Here is a 20,121-nt window from a genome sequence, read left to right as displayed (position 1 = left end):
TAGCCTGGGACAGTTGATTCTTCTTCTTCTTCTTCTTCAATGGCTCTACATTCCAACTAGAACTTGGCCTGCTTTTCAACTTAGTATTTTATTAGCATTTCCTCAGTTATTAATTGAAAGCTTTTCTATGCCCGCCATTACATGAGTATGTATCTAGTGTGGCAAGTACAATGGATTCACTATGCCCAGGGAGTCGACATCCTACAGACGCTCTTTCGGACGAAATCTTGGAGGAACTTCCGGACGAAATCCGGACGACATTCTGAAGGAACTTCTGGACGAAATCCTGGATGAAATTCCAGACAAAAGCCTGGAGGATCTTCCGGACGAGATCCTGAAGGAGCTTCCAGACGACATCCTGGAAGAACTTCCGGACGGAATGCTGGAGGTACTTCTGGAAGAAATCCCGGAAGAACTTCCGAAAGAATTCCTGGATTAACTTCCGGACGAAATCCTTGAGGAACATCCTGGAGAAACTTCGGAACAACTTCCTGGAGAAACTTCGGAGTAGCATCCTGGTGGAACTTCTAAACAACATCCTGGAAGAACTTGGGGACGACATCCTGGGGGAACTATCGGACGAAATCCTGGAGGAACTTCCGGATGAATTCCTGGATAAACTTTCGGACGACATCCGGATGAAACTTCCGGACGAAATCCAGGAAGAACTTCCGGACGGAATCGTGGAGGAACTTCCTGACGACATCCTGGAGGAACTTCCTAACGACATCCTGAAGGAATTTCGGGATGACGTCCTGGGAGAACTTCCAGACGAAATCCTGGAGGAACTTCCGAACGACATCCTGGGGGAACTTTCGGGTGAATTTTTTTTTGTCTTGTTTGAGAAGTTTTCAGCCCTAGGCTGGCTCACCTTTTACCTTCGAGTGAAATCCTGAAGGAATTTCCGGAGGAATACCTGGAAGAACTTTTGGACAAAATCCTGGAGGAACTTCAGGACGAAAACCGGAAGAAACTTCCGGACGATATCCAGAAAAAACTTCCGGACGATATCCAGGAAGAACTTCCGGACGATATCCAGGCAGAACTTCTGGACAGAATCCTGGAGGACCTTCTAGGCGAAACGCTGGAGGAACTTCCGGACGAAACGCTGGAGAAGTTTCCGGATGAAATCCTGAAAATACTTTCGGACGACATCCTGAAGGAACTCACGGACGACATCCTGGTAAAACTTCTGGAGGTATTCCTGAATGAACTATCGGATGAAACCCTGAAGAACCTTCGGACGAAATCCTGGAGGAACTTCCGGATGAAATCTTGGAAGAAATTCAGGATGAACTCCTGGAAGAAACCTACGGATGACATCCTTGAGGAACTTTCGGACAATATCCTAGAGGAACTTCCGGACGAAATCCTGGAGAAACTTCCGGACGACATCCTGGAGGAACGTTCGGACGAAATACTGGAGAAACTTCTGGATGAAATCCTGGAGGAACTGCCGGAAAAAATCCTGAAAGAACTTCCGGACGAAATCCTGAAAGAATTTCCGGACGACATCTTCGAGGAACATCGTGACGATTTCCTGGAGGAGCTTCGGGACAAAATCCTGGAGGAACTTCCGGGCGACATCCTGGAGGACCTTTCAGACGAAATCCTGGAGGAACTTGCGGACGAAATTCTTGAGGAACTTTCGGACGAAAGCATGGATAAACTTTTGAACGAACACCTGGAAGAACTTCGGGACGAAATCCTGGAGGAGCTTCCGGACGACATCCTGGAGGAACTTCGGGACGACATTCTGGAGAAACTTTCGGACGAAATCCTGGAGGAACTTACGGACGAAATCCTGGGGGAACTTCTGGTAGAATTCCTGGAGATGCTTCCGAAGAAATATCTGCAGGAATTTCCAGAGAAATTTTTTGATGGACTTCCCTCCGAACTCGTGAAAAAAAACCTGAGGAATTCGGTGAGGTCTTAAGATTTTCCGGAGAATTTTTGACACTTGAAGTAGTCCACACCGACCCACGCCGCCGCGCCATCACCGCCGATCATTAACGGCGTGATGCCGCCACGCCGTCACCGTTGGCTGAAAATGATTTATCACGCCGCCGGTTAAATTCCAGGCGGCGCACAGGTCTACTACTGACCTCATTATGTGAAGTGTTTTTTAACGTAATCAAGTTCGGACAACACTTTTGTCTTGTCTGGGTTAAGCTATCAATTAGGTAGCAACTTGAACATGAACCGAACTTATAAGTATTTTCGTTAAACTTACTTGAACGAAAATACAGTTAAACACATTTAAATTTTGGCAAGTCAATTGAATTAGACTGAGTTGAGGTGCGATATGCGCTTGACATTCTTATGCACAGCAACCTGCCTAAAAGCTGTAAGAAATGAGAACTGAGAAGTGAAAAATTATCGTGAATAATGAGAAGTGAGAAATTAGTGTAAAATGAGAAACGAGAGATGAGAATTGAGATGTAAGAAGTGGAAAGCTAGAAAGGAGTAAATGAGAAAGAAGCAGTGAGAAATGAGAAAGAAGAAATGACCAGTAAGAAGGAAGATGAGTGAAGGAAGAAGGGAAAAGTAAGAAGAATGAAAATAGAAAAAAGAAGTAAGAAGAAGAAAGCAAAAACAAGAAGGAAGGAGGAAGAGGAAGGAAGGATTAAGGAAGTAAGAGGAGAAGAAGAAAAAAAAAAAGAAATGAAGAAAGGATGAAAGAATTGGGTAGTTGGAAGAAAGAAGGAGGAAGATGAAAGAAGAAAAAAGGTAGAAGAAGAAGGAAGGAGGAGGATGATAGAGGATAGAAGTAGGAAAAATGAGGTATTAAAGAGGAAGAGGAAGAACAAGAAAAAAATGGAAAACGATGAAAGAAGCAAGAAGAAGCAGGAAAGAAAAAGGAGGTAGGAAGATCGAAGAAAGAAAAAGAAGAAAAAATAGAAAAAATGGAAAAGTAAAAACGGAGAAAGAAGGAGGAAGCAGAAAGAAGAAAAAAAAAGAAGGGCGGAAGAAGAAAATAAAAAGAAAAAAGAAGGAAGAACGAAAGAAAAAAGAAGAAATAATAAGGAAGAAAATAGAAAGAAGAAAGACGAAAGAAGAAAAAAGGAAGAAGAAAGAAGAAAGACGAAAGAAGAAAGAAGAAAGAAGGAAGAAGAAAGAAGAAAGAAGGAAGAAGAAAGAAGGAAGAAGGTAGAAGAAAGATGAAAGAAGAAAGAAGAAAGAAGAAAGAAGAAAGAAGAAAGAAGAAAGAAGAAAGAAGAAAGAAGAAAGAAGAAAGAAGAAAGAAGAAAGAAGAAAGAAGAAAGAAGAAAGAAGAAAGAAGAAAGAAGAAAGAAGAAATAAGAAAGAAGAAAGAAGAAAGTAGAAAGAAGAAAAAAGAAGGAAGAAAGAAGGAAGAAGATAGAATGAAGAAAGAAGGAAAAAGTTCGGGTTTGGAGTGATCGTCTAGCCTTTACGTATATTCAGTATATGAGAAAGGCAAAAAGAAAGAAGGAAGAAGGAAAAATGAAAATTGCAAAAGGATGAAGATAAAAGCAAGACGGATGAAGGGAGGAAGATGAAACTCCTCACCCCGATTCCCCGACTTTTCATTCGGCCTAATGTCCTTCGAGTTAATGACCCGATACCGCCTATTGAAAGGGTGTGGTTTTCAGATTCGCTTTGGACAACGTTAGGCCTGCAATTAGTCTGCTTTAACATCTCTTAATCACTGAGCTACATCATTCGCGTTCGAAATGTTTTTACACTCAACCCTATTTTTACGTCACTTATTTGGTACGTGAAACGAATGTGACGTAAAAAGAATTTTTGCTAAAATTTATAGTATTTCACTTAATTTATTGATCGTTGGATACTTTTAAATACATCAAATACAGGCATATGAGGTGTTGTAAGATCTCCATATTGTCTTGGAGTTTTAATCAAATGGTCTATCGAATGGTCCAACCAACGTCTTCATGATGTCCTAAGCCGTGGTATCAACACAATTTTGTACTCTGAGTATTTGTCTTTTAATTGCGTCTCAAAACAGGACATATGAGGTGTTGTAAGATCTCCAAAATGTCCTGGAATGTTTGAATCAAATGGTCTAATGAATCAACCAAGGCTTCCATGATGTCCTTAGCCGCGGTATCACCAAAATCATGCCCTCCGCCTCCGAGTATTTGTCTTTCATATGCGTCTCAAGTCCAGATATATGAGATGCATTAAGATTTCCAAATGGTCCTGGAGTATGAACCAAATGGTTTACCGAATCAACCAAGGCTTCCACGATGTCAATATAATTTTGTCTTCTTAATATTGGTTTTTCACTAACGTCTCAAATACAGGCATATGAGATGTTGTAAGATCTTCAAATTGTCCTGAAGTTCTTGCTACATCCCATATGTCTGAATTTGAGACGCAAATGAAAGACAAATATTCGGAGGACATAATTTGGTTGATTCCATGGCTGGGGACATCATGGAAAACTTGGTTGATTCGGTAGACCATTTGATTCAAACTCCAGGACAATTTGGAGATCTTACAACATCTCATATTCTTGGGTTTTAGACGCAAGTGAAAGACAAATACTCGCAGGGCATAATTGGGTGATACCGTGGGGACTGGGGACATCACGCAAGCCTCAGTTGTTTCGGTAGAGCATTTGATTCAAACTTCAGAACAATTTGGAGACCTTACAACATCTGATATGCCTGGATTTGAGACGCAAGTGAAAGACAAATACTTGGAAGACATAATTGTGTTGTTACCGCGGCTGGGGATATCAGGATAGACTTGGTTGATTCGGTAGACCTTTTGATTCAAACTCCAGGACAATTTGGAGATCTTAGAACAACTCATATGACTACATTTGAGACGCAAATCAAAGACAAATACTAGGAGGACATATTTGGGAATAAACTGCATGTGAGGAGTCTAAAGAATTCGTGCATGACCTGGAAAGGAGCGGCTGCTTAAAGCATATTGAGTTTGGTTTAATAGATCATATATGGCATGAACCATTTTTAAAAAGAGATAATAGCCCTTCGATTACGCGGGTAGACCTTAAGACCTTTACTCCAGGGAGTTCTTGGATGACCTGGAACGGAATTTGGTTTAATATATCAAATAGGGCATGAACCATTTTATACAAGGAAATAACAGTTCTATCGTTACGCTTGTAGACCTTAGGTCCTTTGTTACGCGTGTAAACTCCAGGAAATTCTTGGATGACCTGGAATGGAACAATTGTTGATGGCAAATGATGAATATACAATGCATCTACTTTGTTCTTTGGGTTTTTAGGAGTGCCTTCTTATAAGCTTACTTTTGGATGTCAATAATGTTTTAAATTCTTTTTACGTCACGTGCCGTAAAAAGGAGGCCGTAAAACGAAGTGACGTATAAAAAAACTGCCATAAAAAGAGGGTTGAGTGTATTTCAATACCAAATTTTCAAAACGCCTTTTCTGCTTTTGTTAAAATGATTCAAACGTTGATTTGACAAATCTGAGAGCATTCTCACGCAAACCGATACCATCAATACATAGGTGAAGACTTCGGCTCTCAGATTCAACAAATCGACGTATGAATTTTTGTTTACAAAAGCAAAAAGTCGTTTTGAAATTTGGTATTTATTTTTGAATCTTTCAGCCCCCCAATATAGTGATACTTTTTGCCTTTCTCATACACTCCGAAAACAAACTTTTTATAGAAGTCTCGAAGACCCGTAGTAGTATATTTCAATCGACTCTGCTCGACAAGGTGAGCAAATATCTGTCTGTCCGTGTGTATGTATGAGGATATGTGTGTGTACAAAAGATAAGAAAAACATTGGACTTGTTTTCATATAGTAATCCTTAACCGATTTTCGACAGAGGGCAGTACAGTTGATCACTATTTAATTTGATAACGATCGACAACATAAAGCCTAGAAATTATCAAGAAAATTTTGTTAACAACAAATTTCAACTTCCCTTAAAATCATAGAAATCCCTGAAATATACACCGAAACGTCGGAAAATAGACGCAATAACGTTTTAGCTGCTTTATAAGACTGAAAAAGCGAAGAATAGTCAAACAAAATTGAGCACAACAGTCGAAAGCATCCCCCCAAAAAAAAAAGTTGCGTTTAAAATTTATAAAGAAAATGGGACATGGAACCATATTAGCACCATATAAGGTTGGATCTTGGGGTCTCCAGTAGCCTTGCGAAAAAGGCGTAGGATTGCCAATCCGGAGATGGCGAGTTCAATTCTCGATCCGGTCCAGGATGTTTTAAGGTTGAAAACATTCTCGACTCCCAAACCGAGTGTATCCATTGTACTTGCCACACGAAATACATACTCATGCAATGACGGGCATAGCAAGCTTTCAATTAATAACTGAGGAAATGCTAATAGAGCTAATGCTAATATTTTATTTGCAAGATTAAAGCCTTATTTTTATTTCGTCTCAAACGTTTATCACAGCATGAGAGAATATTTCTTTTTCAAGTTCGTCGCAATTGCATTCATTAAATTCCGTGCTCAGCTACGCTCTTCTTTCGACGAATTCTGGCGCACCGCTAGCGTGAAAATTGGCAAAATCATTCCATCATATTATCGTGAAGGAAGCGAACTGAAGGAAAACCAAAGCTCTTGTCGTTTATTTGCCTTTGAAATAAAGTAGAATCGGAGGAAAACACAAACTCGAAAACAATTTCGGGATCTGGTCCTGCAACATTTTTGCGTAATAACTCCAGCAGAGCGTCTCATCGTTCTCGAGATATAGGACACCATTGCATTGGATGGCGGGTCGACGGAAGACAACGATGCTGCTGCTGCTGCTGCTACTCGAGCTGGCTGCCTCTTGTTCAGAAATGGTGCTTCTCTGGAAACTGCAGAACAATTTCCTGTGTAACTCTGCGGGGTTTTCCGTCTTCTACTTCTGTTTCGGAAACAAATTGTGTACCGTACCATGCTGATTGTAGTGATAGCAATTATGCACAAAAATTGTCAACTCGACAAGTTTAAACAGTTCTTGTGAAATTTAAGTTGAGAACTGGGATGTATGAGTGGGTGGTGTGTCACTACGTATTGAATTTAAAGATTTTTATGGCTTTAAATTAGCTATATGTACATGTTTATATCTGTGTGGTTTTCAAAGTGCCATACCTCCGAAGCATTTTATGATCATGATGACCATAAAATGCAGTTGAGAATAAATCGTTACGACTTCAGCGTCATCGTTTGCTTTCGGTGTATTGGAGTACCAGTCAAGAATATTGACGATACTTTTCTCAACAATCTTTTAACAAACTTTTCTTCAATATTTTATTAAACAGTCGCTTATGAGGACAAAAATTGATATTTTCTTGATCTACATCGCAGAACATGCACCCTCTTGAATTCGTTTATAATATCTTTTCTATTTGTCTGTTTCCATAGTTTCTGATTTTTCATAGTTGTAAGCACGTTTTCAGTACTGCCAAAAATCAGAAACAATGGAAACAAGCCTTCTTTTTCAAATTCCATAGTTTTTGATAGGTGAATGTGAGAGCTGTGGGACTAAGAACCAATACCGTAACCCTATATGACATCCAACACTTCTGGCTTGGTGAATATAAACCTTCCGAGGCACCTTGCTGCCACGTACGCCGAAAATCCGGACATCCTCAAGTCTGTTCTCGCATTTGTGAAGGCGATAATGGATACCATCTTTGAAATGCGCAATTTCAAGTGGGTAATCATCCCACGAAAATAACTGCCCACCGAGGAGCCATATAAAGCGGCTTTACGACTCGCCATTAGTTCTGCAATGCACGAGTGTACACCGCACACCGGTTTCAATTGTTATTACTATAGTAGTACGACCGGCGAAACAGCGATGGGTTTATCAATCTTTGTACCCGTTCCACCATATCGCGCAGTTACCATTCGCACGGATGAACTGCAACCAACGACGGCTCACTAATGAATATAATTGTGGCACTGCAAATTTACGCTACTTTTACGTAATTGAGTATCATTTGTCAGCATGTTCCAGTGAGTAAAATTGGGTTTATCAGGTAGAACTAGTATGCCATCTAGGAACAGTGCAAATCTGATAATTTGTTCTGTACCTACTGATTGAGCCCATGATTTAATTTCAGTAGCATAGAAACGCTAGATGAATCGCTCAGATGGGAAATGATTTGCTGTCGGGTGGGGCTACTTATTATGGATTTTCAACTGCCATAGATTTCAAACGAAATAACAGCAAATTTAAAACAGAAGGTTGCCATCCAATTTTCAACAATTACTTGCATGGTGATAATGTTATTTACGCCATAATCTATGTTTTAATATATCCAAAGTAGCCTGAATTCAAACAATGTTATATATTTATGAAACAAAACGTCATAGATGAAATTTGAAACTTATTCGATTTGATATAGGTAAAACAATCTTAACAATTGTATTGTGGATATCATGACTGCTTCAGTAGAGTGATTCAAATTTTGACTTTTTCGTTCCTCTATGCTTTAACTAAACTGAGCGTGCACAGTCTAGTTACATACAAATTAGCCAAAAATTTAGGAGAATTATTAAAACAGCAAATGTCATTGTTTAAGCATAGAGAAGCGGAAAAGTCAAAATTTGAATCACTCTAAGTGCTTCAGTCATACAAAAGTAAGTGGCCCTCGAACACTGTGTAGTAATGCTTGAGAAAGATTGTTGAGTAGATATCGATAGATCAAGTACATTTTTCAAATAATCTAGAGCCTCTTCAGATGTGTATTCATCAAAAACTTATATTGAATGTATGAATTCCGTTAGATAATCAATAGAAAATATACCACTGGTATTCCTAGAAGTGGTTCTTTATTAGTTGATTCTGGAACCAACTATCCAGTCCTTCACTTAAACATAGGTCCAGAATGTAAGCTTGCAACTGATAAATGGAGTAACGGCCCTCCTTAGCCGTGCGGTAAGACGCGGTATTCGGGGTAGAGGCATGAAGCCGTAGACTACTACAGCTGTAATTTAAAATTTTAGTCAACAATTAAATATATGGATTTTGATCCTATACCCAACCAGCGACTGTTAGATTTTCTAACAATTCTGGGCATATGCGAAATTGTTAAATTTGTTATAAAAAATTTACTAAACTTTTTTCGGGAAAAATACGGTCCGTACTGGTGTCATGTATTAAAATCTATTTTTTGGCTACTTTCCGATGGTTAGTGTGGTGATTTGCTCCTACTTGCTCCACAGATGGAAATTGACCGTTTCACTGTTTGAATGAGGACGCTGTTAATGCTTCAGACCTTAAGTTATGTGCTTCCAGAAGGAATTTATGACAAAAGGTCGAAGGGACAAAAGGTCGAAGGGACAAAAGGTCGAAAGGACAAAAGGTCGAAGAGACAAAAGGTCGAAATGATTTAAAAGACATTACAATTTAATACGTAAAGAGTCTCGAGAACGAAACGTTTTTATTTGCAATTTTATGAATTTTAAAGTTTAATAAGTCAACAAAGTATCGAATTCATATACGCGGTTGGAATTCATTTATTTCTCGGTTAACCTAATTTTTCACAGCTTTTTAAATCCCTCCTGAATTTTCTTTGATTTTTTGTGATTTTTTTCGTGGGGTTAACTCATTGTTTTATTGACGCTGAAGGTCTTAAACGATTATATATATTTTATAATACATTTAATATACTTCTTATATAGCTATTACATATATATATCCATATGAACAAAATCTAACCTAGTAGTCTTTTAATATTACTGTTACGAAATCACTCAATGTATTTACTGAAAAGTTTTTAACCATGGTGTAAATCCGTCTGTCTTTCTCAATTTCTTTTAAATTTCTTTTAGGCGCAGGAAACTCCTGCAGAACATTTAATACCTACTTCTCCTTCGGTGATCTTCTGTTCCTTTTGGAAACATTCAATAGTTTGATAGAATCCCTTTTCTTTCGCAACCGTCTTCCATTTGTTATGCCAGCCTTCAAGCCTGTTGGTAGTACGAGGTTGGTTGTTCATTACGCATTGGCTTACGTTCCACAGATCTGTGGTGAACGTAGGTGCGCTTCTTACAAGGCTGCCATCATTTTTCCGTTTACGAACACGTCCTAGCACATAATTTTCTTCTACTTATGAAATAAACTGTTCTAGCTCGGGTGGAGCACTGGCAGCAATCATTTCAAACGCTTTCTCGACGTGCTCTAGTGGCACAAATGCGAGCGCCTCAATCTTCTTGAAGTTCATGAAAATGCTATCATTTTTTGGAATATACTCCTAAGAGACCACAATTCTGAATCCTTTTAAAACAATTTTGAGTCAGATGGAAAAAGCATCCCTGACGCTTGCAGTCCGGAAAAACATTACCTATAGCATTGATAGCCGCTCGTTCAAAATCTGTCAAGGCCAATTCTGGATCCAACCCCACTCCAAATGTCTCGGCGATTTTTTACCAATTCTTCGAGAGCGCACGTATACGTTTCTTCGCTTTTATTCGTAAGAAGCATGAAAACAAAAGGTAGATACCTTGCTGTATCTTCGGAGCCAATACATCCCATGATAGAATAAATTTGTTTGAATCCTGGTGGTGCGGTAGCGAACGTTCCATCGAGCATCCAAATTTTTGCGGTCGATAGACGGCGAAGATTATCAATCGTGGTGAATAGCAGAACAGAATCCGAAGTAGACAACAAAAAATCGGCACCGTCCAAGGTTTTTTTGTACTGTTCCGGAGTATCATCATAGTTACCTGGGGTTGGTTCTGCAGGGTATTTAGCTGGTTGCCGTGATCGCTGACATATTTTTCGTTGGGCTGGTTTTGAAACCATAGTTTGCACCTATGGATAATTATCATCTATAATTTATGAGAATTCTTTAGATTTTGACCACATACCTCGTTGGGCACATCCTTTGCGCACTCTCGGATAGTAGTGATGGGAGGTTCACAGCGTGATACCGACCGACGCTTCAATTCACTTCTAAGTTTTCGGCACTGTATATGCAAGGGATTTGGAGGGTGGTTATGATTTGATGCATGTCCAAGAACATGAGCGTCGTTTTCTAACCGTGTTTGAATTGTTGCTTGGCATCGATTCTCCTATTGCTTGACCCGTTTTTTGATGCAAGACCAATAATGAATGTCTTTGTTCTGAAGTAAAAAGTTTTTATTTGTGAGTTTGCAAAATAATTATTTAATCCTAAGAATTTTTACCTTCTTATTCAAATGGTAACAGTATCCATTTTCCATTAGCATGGGTTTTCCTTTGTTGGTGTGCAAAATGTCCATCTCCAATATAACTTCTCTTGTCGCTGCTTTAGGAACACACCTGATCTTGAAGCGTCTTCATGTATGGGTTCCGTTGTATCTTGAGCTCCATCCACTTCACTTGAATCTCCGTAGCCAACTTGTTCTTCGCTTTCCAGTTGTAGAGTTTCATCCTGATCCAGTGAAAGTGTACGCACCTGGCTTGCAACGTCTTCCGTATCGGTCAATGCAGAAAGTTGGTCGACCTCAGATGCTGTGAGAACGCAGTCCAAGCCGAATTCCTCCCAACTGTCCTGACCAGCGATCTGACTGTGATGAAAATCCATTGCGAAATGATGACACTTTTTATTTATTTCACCAGCCTACTACGAAAAATTCGTCTACCTTCCCATAGCTTTCGTTTTGAAATGTTGGTTTGCTTCCATGGATACCGTTATCACAAAACTTTGTTTCTAGAAACCCAGCCTACTACTAAAAAACTTCTTCTCCATTCCTACCGCTTTGAACTAATGGACTGTTTCCATGCACACGAGACTTTGTTATACTTCTAGAAAATTCATTATCAGATCGTAGTTCATTGGAGCATTTATTTCAATTTCCCAGGTAATATTTAAATATTTATTAGTGGAATTTCTGAATTAATTAAATGAACCTGGCGAGAATCTTGTTCATCTTACCATGATCTTCAGGGAAGAATTACATATATGTCTACCTTCCATTTTCAGGTGGAAATGATGAACGTATTATCTAAAATCTATTATGAACATACAGGGGATGGACAAAATAATTAGGATAGGCAAATTTTGGGTAATATTAGATGTGTTGTAACTACCTTAGTTATCATCCGATTTTGACAATTCAGGCATGCCTGAACTAGAAAATTAATGCAGTTTTACGGTATGTTCATGGAACTGACTATGGCCACCGGATTCCGGAGATATTCCGGGTTTTTCGGAGGTAGGTTCAAAACCAAAAAATTGAGGTGGATATTTGGAGAAGTTGTGGTTAAAAATTGAATAATATTAGTAACCACAAATGAAGTAGGGCTCTTGCTGATTAGAACCATATATTGAAATTTGGAATCGGACCAGAATCAAGTGAGATATGGCCATTTCTTTAAAATCGGTTCCGATCGATACTTATCAAAGGGGTCAGGCCAAAACTTCATTTGAATCTCGCTTTTTGATTGATGGTCCATTATGATTTTATTCTAGAAAGCCTCTAATGTGTCAAGAATGGAAAACCAATTGAATAAACGGATCCTGGAGTCGCTGGGATGTCCCCGGGGAACCTGTGAATGGGGACATTCAAGTTTTAGCACCAAAATCAGTCATTCGACGGCTCTTTTTTCATGGTTTTTGATCAGGAAGCGAATTATAAATATAAAATGGTCAATTTACGATTCTGACCGCTTCCAGGATCTACGGATTGGCCCCGGGGAACCTGTGGAAGGGGACATTTTAGGTTTACCACCAAAACCAGTCATTCGACGGCTCTTTTTTCATGGTCCTCGATCAGGAAGCGAAGTATAAATATAAAATGGTCCATTGACAGCTCTGACCGCTTCCAGGCCCTACTGGTTGCCTCCGAGGAATCTGTGGGAGAGGACATTTTATTTTTAGCACCAAAACCAGTCATTCGACGGCTCTTTTTTCCTAGTTTTCGATCAGGAAGCGAAGTATGAATATAAAATGGTCCGTTGACGACTCTGATCGCTTTCAAGACCTACGAATTGGCCCCGGGAACCTGAAGAAAGGGGACATTTTAGTTTTACCATCAAAACCAGTCGTTCGACGGCTCTTTTTTCATGGTTTCCCATCAGGAAGCGAAGTATGAATATAAAATGGTCCATTGACGGCTCTGACCACTTCCAGGACCTACTGGTTGCCTCTGAATCTGTGAATCTGTGGAAGAGGACATTTTATTTTTAGCACCAAAACCAGTCATTCGACGGCTCTTTTTTCATGGTTTTCGATCAGGAAGCAAAGTATGAATATAAAATGGTCCATTGACGGCTCTGACCGCTTCATGACCTACGGATTGGCCCCGGGGAACATGTGGAAGGGGACATTTAAGTTTTACCACCAAAACCAGTCATTCGAAGGCTCCTATAAAAAGAGCCGTCGAATAACTGATTTTAGTGCTAAAACTTATATGTTCCCTTCCACAGGTTCCCCGGGGGCAATCCTTGGGTCCCGGAAGCGGTCAGAGCCTTCAATGATCCATTTTATTTTCGTACTTCGCTTCCTGATCGATAACCATGAATGAAGAGCTGTCGAATGGCTGGTTTTTGTGCTAAAACTAAAATGTCCCCTTCCACAGGTTCCTCGGGGCCAATCCGATGATCCTGGAGTCAGTCAGAACCGTCAATGATCATTTTATATTTATACTTCGCTTCCTGATCGAAAAAACCATGAAAAAAGAGCCGTCGAACGACCGGTTTTGGTGGTAAAACTAAAATGTCCCCTTCCACAGGTTCCCCGGGGCCAATCCGTTGATCCTGGAAGCGGTCAGAGCCGACAATGGACCATTTTATATTCATACTTCGCTTCCTGATCGGAAACCATGAAAAAAGAGCCGTCGAACGACCGGTTTTGGTGGTAAAACTAAAATGTCCCCTTCCACAGGTTCCCCGGGGCCAATCCGTAGATCCTGGAAGCGGTCAGAGCCGACAATGAACCATTTTATATTCATACTTTGCTTCCTGGTTGGAAACCATGAAAAAAGAGCCGTCGAACGACTGGTTTTGGTGGTAAAACTGAAATGTCCCCTTCCACAGGTTTTCCGCGGCCAATCCGTAGATCCTGGAAGCAGTCAGATCCGTCAATGGACCATTTTATATTCATACTTCGCTTCCTGATCGAAAACCATGAAAAAAGAGCCGTCGAATGACTGATTTTGGTGCTAAAACTTAAATGTCCCCATTCACAGGTTCCCCGGGGATATCCCAGCAACTCCAAGATCCGTTTATTCAATTGGTTTTTCATACTTGACACATTAGAGGCCTTCTAGAATAAAATTATAGTGGATGATCTATCAAAATGCGAGATTCAAATGAAGTTGTGGCCTGACCCCTTCAATAAGTATCGATCGGAACCGATTTTAAAGAAATGGCCATATCTCACTTGATTCTGGTCCGATTCCAAATCTCAATATATGGTTCTAATCAGCAAGAGCCCTACTTCATTTGTGGTTACTAATATTATTCAATTTTTAACCACAACTTCTCCTAATATCCACCTCAAATTTACGGTTTTGAACCTACCTCCGAAAAACCCGGAATATCTCCGGAATCCGGTGGCCATAGTCGGTTCCATGGACATACCGTAAAACTGCATTAATTTTCTAGTTCAGGCATGCCTGAATTGTCAAAATCGGATGATAACTAAGGTAGTTACAACACATCTAATTTTACCCATAATTTGCCTATCCTAATTATTTTGTCCATCCCCTGTACATATTCCTCCGATATACTGTTTATCGTCCAAGACATATGTGGTCCGGCATATAAGTGGCCAAACTATATAAAAAAAATTATAGTGTCACCATCTTTCAACTATTCGGAACGAATCAAGCTTTGGCGTTTTTTTGGGTGAATGGATTTCGTGATCACGATGGATGGTATCAGTTTGTCGTTAAAATAAAAGGAACGTCATTTTTTAAGTACAAATCAGAGATTGAAAGTTTATATAAGTATATACAACGAGATGATCTTCTTCTTCTTCTTCTTCTTGGCATTACATCCCCACACTGGGACAGAGCCGCCTCGCAGCTTAGTGTTCATTAAGCACTTCCACAGTTATTAACTGCGAGGTTTCTAAGCCAGGTTACCATTTTTGCATTCGTATATCATGAGGCTAGCACGATAAAACTTTTATGCCCAGGGAAGTCGAGACAATTTCCAATCCGAAAATTGCCTAGAGCGGCACCGGGATTCGAACCCAGCCACCCTCAGCATGGTCTTGCTTTGTAGCCGCACGTCTTACCGCACGGCTAATGAGGGCCCCAACGAGATGATATGAAACTTAAATATTTTTCATATTGTGTTGTTCATAACCAGTATGAATATTTGGATGGATCGAAAAGGTATAAATTGTAACCATATAAACATGTTATTGAAATAAAATTATGAAATACTATTCCAAGGGTAAGCATTGTAATCAAAATATCTACAAAACTAAATATTGAATAAAGAACTGCCCATGAAATAAAGAAAGAGTAATCTCTGGAATATGCTATTAGCTCCATTTAACTTGAGGTGTGTATTTTGTATCATATTTTGCAACGCTTCGCTTCAATCATGTGTATACAATTGAATATCGTAAAGTTTTGTGCCTTCGACCTTTTGTCCATTCGACATTTTGTCCATTCGACCTTTTGTCCCTTCGGCTTTTTGTCCTTTCGATCTTTTGTCTCTTCGACCTTTTGTCCTTCGACCATTTGTCCCTCGACCTTCTGTCCCACAACCTCCAGAAGTACTTAAGTAGCATAGTATATATTGTATAACAATTCTAACCTCAAAATAAATTTAGTGTTCCAAAATTACTCTTTGGTGAAAAATTCGAGAAAAATATAAGGTTTTGTCCGGAATTTGTATGGGGGCCCGCCACTGTGCAGTGTCTGTTTTTCATGTTAGGGGCAGCTGATCATCGTACCAGTACCTCTGAGGGACTCTTAGAAAAACTGTGCACCATGGTTCTCCGGAAATTAAGGGGGTTTGGTCTCATGCCCAGCCTTTACAAAAAATCACGCAACGAATAATTAACAGGAGAGTATGGACAGGAACAATTAGCGAAGAACACAGCGACGAAAAGGGACTAGCGATTGGTTCGTGGAATTGCAAATCTCTTAACTTCACCGGGAGCACACGCATATGTACTCGAAGACGTGCCGCAGATTCGGCATCGTAGCGCTGCAGGAGGCTTGAAGGAAGGGATCAAAGATTGTATAACATTTCGCCGAAAACTATTTTACGGAATTCTTTTTCGCGGAATAACATTTGCTGATTTGAAACTTTTTGCTGTACGACATTTGGCGGTTTGTACCTTTTCGCCGAATGACTTTTGGCGGAATGTACCATTTCGCGGAATATTTATAATAATAGCATAGTGTTCGTTCAGAACTTCCACATTTATTATCTGCAAGGTTTCTAAGCCATTTTTTGCATTCGATTGATATGATGAAACTCTTATACCTAAAAAAGACGAGAAAATTTCGTATCGATAAATTTCAAGAACCGGGCCAGAAGTTGATCCCAGCCTCCTTCAGCATAGTCTTGCTTGGCAGCCACGCATCCTCCCGCACGGCTAAGGAAGGCCTCCCAGAATATGTAGAAGTAGTTTTCGAAGTTTCAATTTCCTTTGCAAATCCTGTATTATACCTAGCAGACGGGCCAGGATTATCTCCTCTCTTTACTTTGTTACTGATAGACTTATTAATAATCCTTTATTTCTTCCTTTCGCCCTATACCGATAAAACGTATTCATTATGGCATCATATCCTCCCTTCTTATAAATAAGGCATCATCAACTCCTTTCGTTTTATACCGGCAGATGCATCAATTTAAAGAACGGATTACTCTTCCCTTCGCCTTATACCGGGCAGACACGTTCTGTTAAATAAGGCGTTATCAACTCCTTTCGCCTTCTGCTGGGCAGGCGCATCCATTCATAGTAGGAATTATACTTTTAATACATCATCGACAGTAACTTTTATATTTAATTTTACGGCTACGCAGTCTTTATTGATTAAAACGAGTTTATTCATTGCTATGAGCAAGACACAACTTCCGTGTCGAAACGTTGGGCAACGAATAAATTCGTCTGCGTATCCGTAAAATAACCGTAGCCGCGTCGGTCTGAACTCCTCCTCTTGACCAACCTGAGCGTTCAAATCATCTCTGATTGGGTACTTGGCAACTTGGGTACTCACGCTCCAGCTGCGCGTAGAATGCGTCCTCATAATCATCAGTGCTTCCGGAGTGTGGGATATGGACGCCCATCACTGGTTGTAAACTATTTCGCCGAAAAACATTTCGCGGTATGACATTCCGCGGAATGTATCAACCAGTGTTGTAAAATGTCATTTGCATTCTTTTTCATAATTTTCCCAGAACTTTTTTCAGTAGTTAGCTATCAACTATCAAGTGTGGCGTAGACCTGTGCGCCGGTCATATCATCGGCGGCGGCGGCGTGGTGGTCACTTTTGCCCCGGCGGCGGCGGCGTCATGGCGGCGCGCCGTTGACTTTTATCGGCGGCGGCGGCGGCGGCGTGAACCGGCGTGGATGAAAAAATCAATGGCTGAAAAAATCAATTTTACCTTGGATTTTTGGATTAACGCGGTTTGATTCACACGGTAGGAATAGCCCTATAAAAACCGACTTCAGTGGATTAAAATTGCAATATTCTGCGTTTGCCGATCATCAAACAGCACATTCAAAATAGTCAATTGCCGCCAATACTAATCAATACCTGATTTCAAAATGTTATTTGAATTACCACTATTTTGTTACTCTTTGATTTTGATTAATCAAATTTTAACAATAAAACCTGCTTCACTTTTTCGTGACCCCTAAGTACTAAGAAGTAGATTTCGGAGTCATAGAACAAATAGGTAATAACTTTTTTCAAAAGCCTAACTTTTTTCAAAAGTTATTTCCAATTTAGGATTTAGATACACTTCAGTCGCTTTGATCTGAAAATAACTAAGTTTCAGAAAAAATCTAATATTTTCCTGAAATTTGCCTAAATATGTCAACAAAGCTCTTGGTGGAGTTTCTGAAAGAATTTCAGGAGGAAACTATGATTTTTTTAAATTTCTACAGGCATTTCTCAGTAAATTTCATTAGGAATTCCTTCGTAAAATCCTATGACAATGTCTGCAGAATTTTTCTATTTCAGAAAGAATAATCCATTCAGGTTCTCTTTGGGAAATTCCTTTAGTAAAACATAAAATATTCCTGCAGGAATTCATTCGGAAATTTATTAAAGAATGAGCTATTTTCTGATGGAATTCCTAAGAGAATTTTCTAAAGGACTTTCCGAGAAAATTTCTGAAATAGTGTTGGAAAGTGTAGTAGAACCATTTAACAAAATTTTGAGCAAATCCCCAGACATTTTGAAGGAATTCCTAAAAGTATTTCCAAAATGCAACAGCGGCTGCTTCCGCATCTTCCTCGATTGCACACCCCATAGCCAACGTCCTGTTCCAGGTTCTCTGCAAGTTATTTTGCTGGTCTCTCTTCCTGCATACGCACTACATGTCCAACCCACTGTAATCTGCCTTATTTTATCAACCTGCCTATGTCGGCATTTTTGAATACTTGGTCCAACTCGTGGTTCATTCATTCGTTTGCTCCATTTATCATTTTCCACCACGCTGTCAAGTATTGAGCACAGTATTTTCAACTCAAACACTTTGAGAAATTGATAATTTACATCTTTTAACGTCCATGATTCATGGCCGTACAGGACGACTGAACGAATCAACGATGTGTACAGAGCTAGTTTTGTCAGTGTCTGTAGGTAGCTTCATAAAGTTACAAAAGAATTTTCTGGAGGAATTTTCAAAGGATTACCCTGAGGAATTCTCTTTTAAATTGCTTAAAGTAGTTTTGGAAGAATTCCTATGGGAATTTCAGGAACAATTATTGTCAAGGAACTTGCTAAGGAATTCCTAGAAGAATTACTAAAATAAAATTTCCGAAGGAATATCATATTGATTTACAAAAAAAATCCAAAGCAAAACTCCGAAGCTGACAGAAATTTCCGAAGTAATCCGTTAATAAATTTCTGAAGGAGGAACTCCTAAAACATTCTCTGTAGATATTTCAAAAAGAAGGATTTTCAGAAGGTATATCCGAATTTTTGAACGAAGTCTTGACGGAATGTCCAAAGGAATTTTCGGAGATATCTAAGACAGTCAGAAGTTTCTTCAATTCTATCCGAATTTTTGAACGAAGTCTTGACGGAATGTCCAAAGGAATTTTCGGAGATATCTAAGACTGTCAGAAGTTTCTTCAGGAGTTACTTTGAAAAAAAAACCTGCAGGGACTTCTACGGATATTCCTTCAGGAACTTGTTCAGGAATTCTTAAGAAAATTTCGTCCTAGAACTTTTCAATGAATTCCAAAAGAGTTCTTAAAAGAATTTCTTGATGAATTTTCGGGAAAACACCTTAACGATTTTCCCGAGGTTTTCTTAAACAAATTTCTGAAGGAACTTTTTCCGAACTAGTTCCTGAGAGAAATTTCAGAATATAGCTGAGAGAATTTTCGAAAGACTTTCTGGAATTCGTTTCCGGAGGAGTTTTTGTAGAACTTCTTGAGGTAATATCCGAGGGAATTCCTGGACGAATCTCCATAGGATTTTTTGGAGAATTACAAAAAAAAATCCTGGAGAAATCTAGGAATTACTTCAGAAATACCAGTAGGTATTCCCTCTGAAATTCTATCAGAAATATTTTCATAAATTCCTTTGAGAATTGCTCCGGAAATTCCTTCAAATATTCCTTCAGAAATTCCTTTAGGGGTTGTCCATAAACCACGTAGACTCTTGAGGAGGAGGGGGTTCAAAAAATTCTACGTCAGTCTACGAAGGGGGGCAGGGGTATACGAAAAGTCTACGTAGACTCTTTTTATTTATTTTTATTTTTTTACTAAAATATCTTTTGATTTTCGGCAGGAACTTCTTTAGAAACTACAAGTGATTCTTCAGATTTTCCACGGGGAATTATGTCGCACTTCAACGAAAAATTATTTAGAATTTACAAAGGAAGCATTTTGGAATATCCAAGAAGAAGTCTTAGGAATTTCCAAAAGGCATTCTTTGGAACTTGTAAGGGGAATTCTCCGAAATTTCCGTGAGAAATTCTTCAGAACTTCCACTGAAGATTTTTTGGGAAGTCCCCGGGAAATTTTTCTTAA

The 20,121-nt window shown here is 39.4% G+C and overlaps 1 protein-coding gene across 6 annotated transcripts in view; it reads left to right on the top strand.

The window, feature by feature from the left end:
- LOC134224939 (alpha-1,6-mannosyl-glycoprotein 2-beta-N-acetylglucosaminyltransferase) overlaps positions 1–20,121 on the top strand; it is a 306,618-nt gene that overhangs the window by 171,925 nt on the left and 114,572 nt on the right. The window lies entirely within an intron of this gene.

Source organism: Armigeres subalbatus, chromosome 1 (assembly GCF_024139115.2).
Source record: "Armigeres subalbatus isolate Guangzhou_Male chromosome 1, GZ_Asu_2, whole genome shotgun sequence".
In the NCBI taxonomy this organism is placed as follows: Eukaryota; Metazoa; Arthropoda; class Insecta; order Diptera; family Culicidae; genus Armigeres; species Armigeres subalbatus.
Note: the sequence above shows the minus strand (reverse complement) of the source record. Positions and strands in the feature narration are given on the sequence as shown.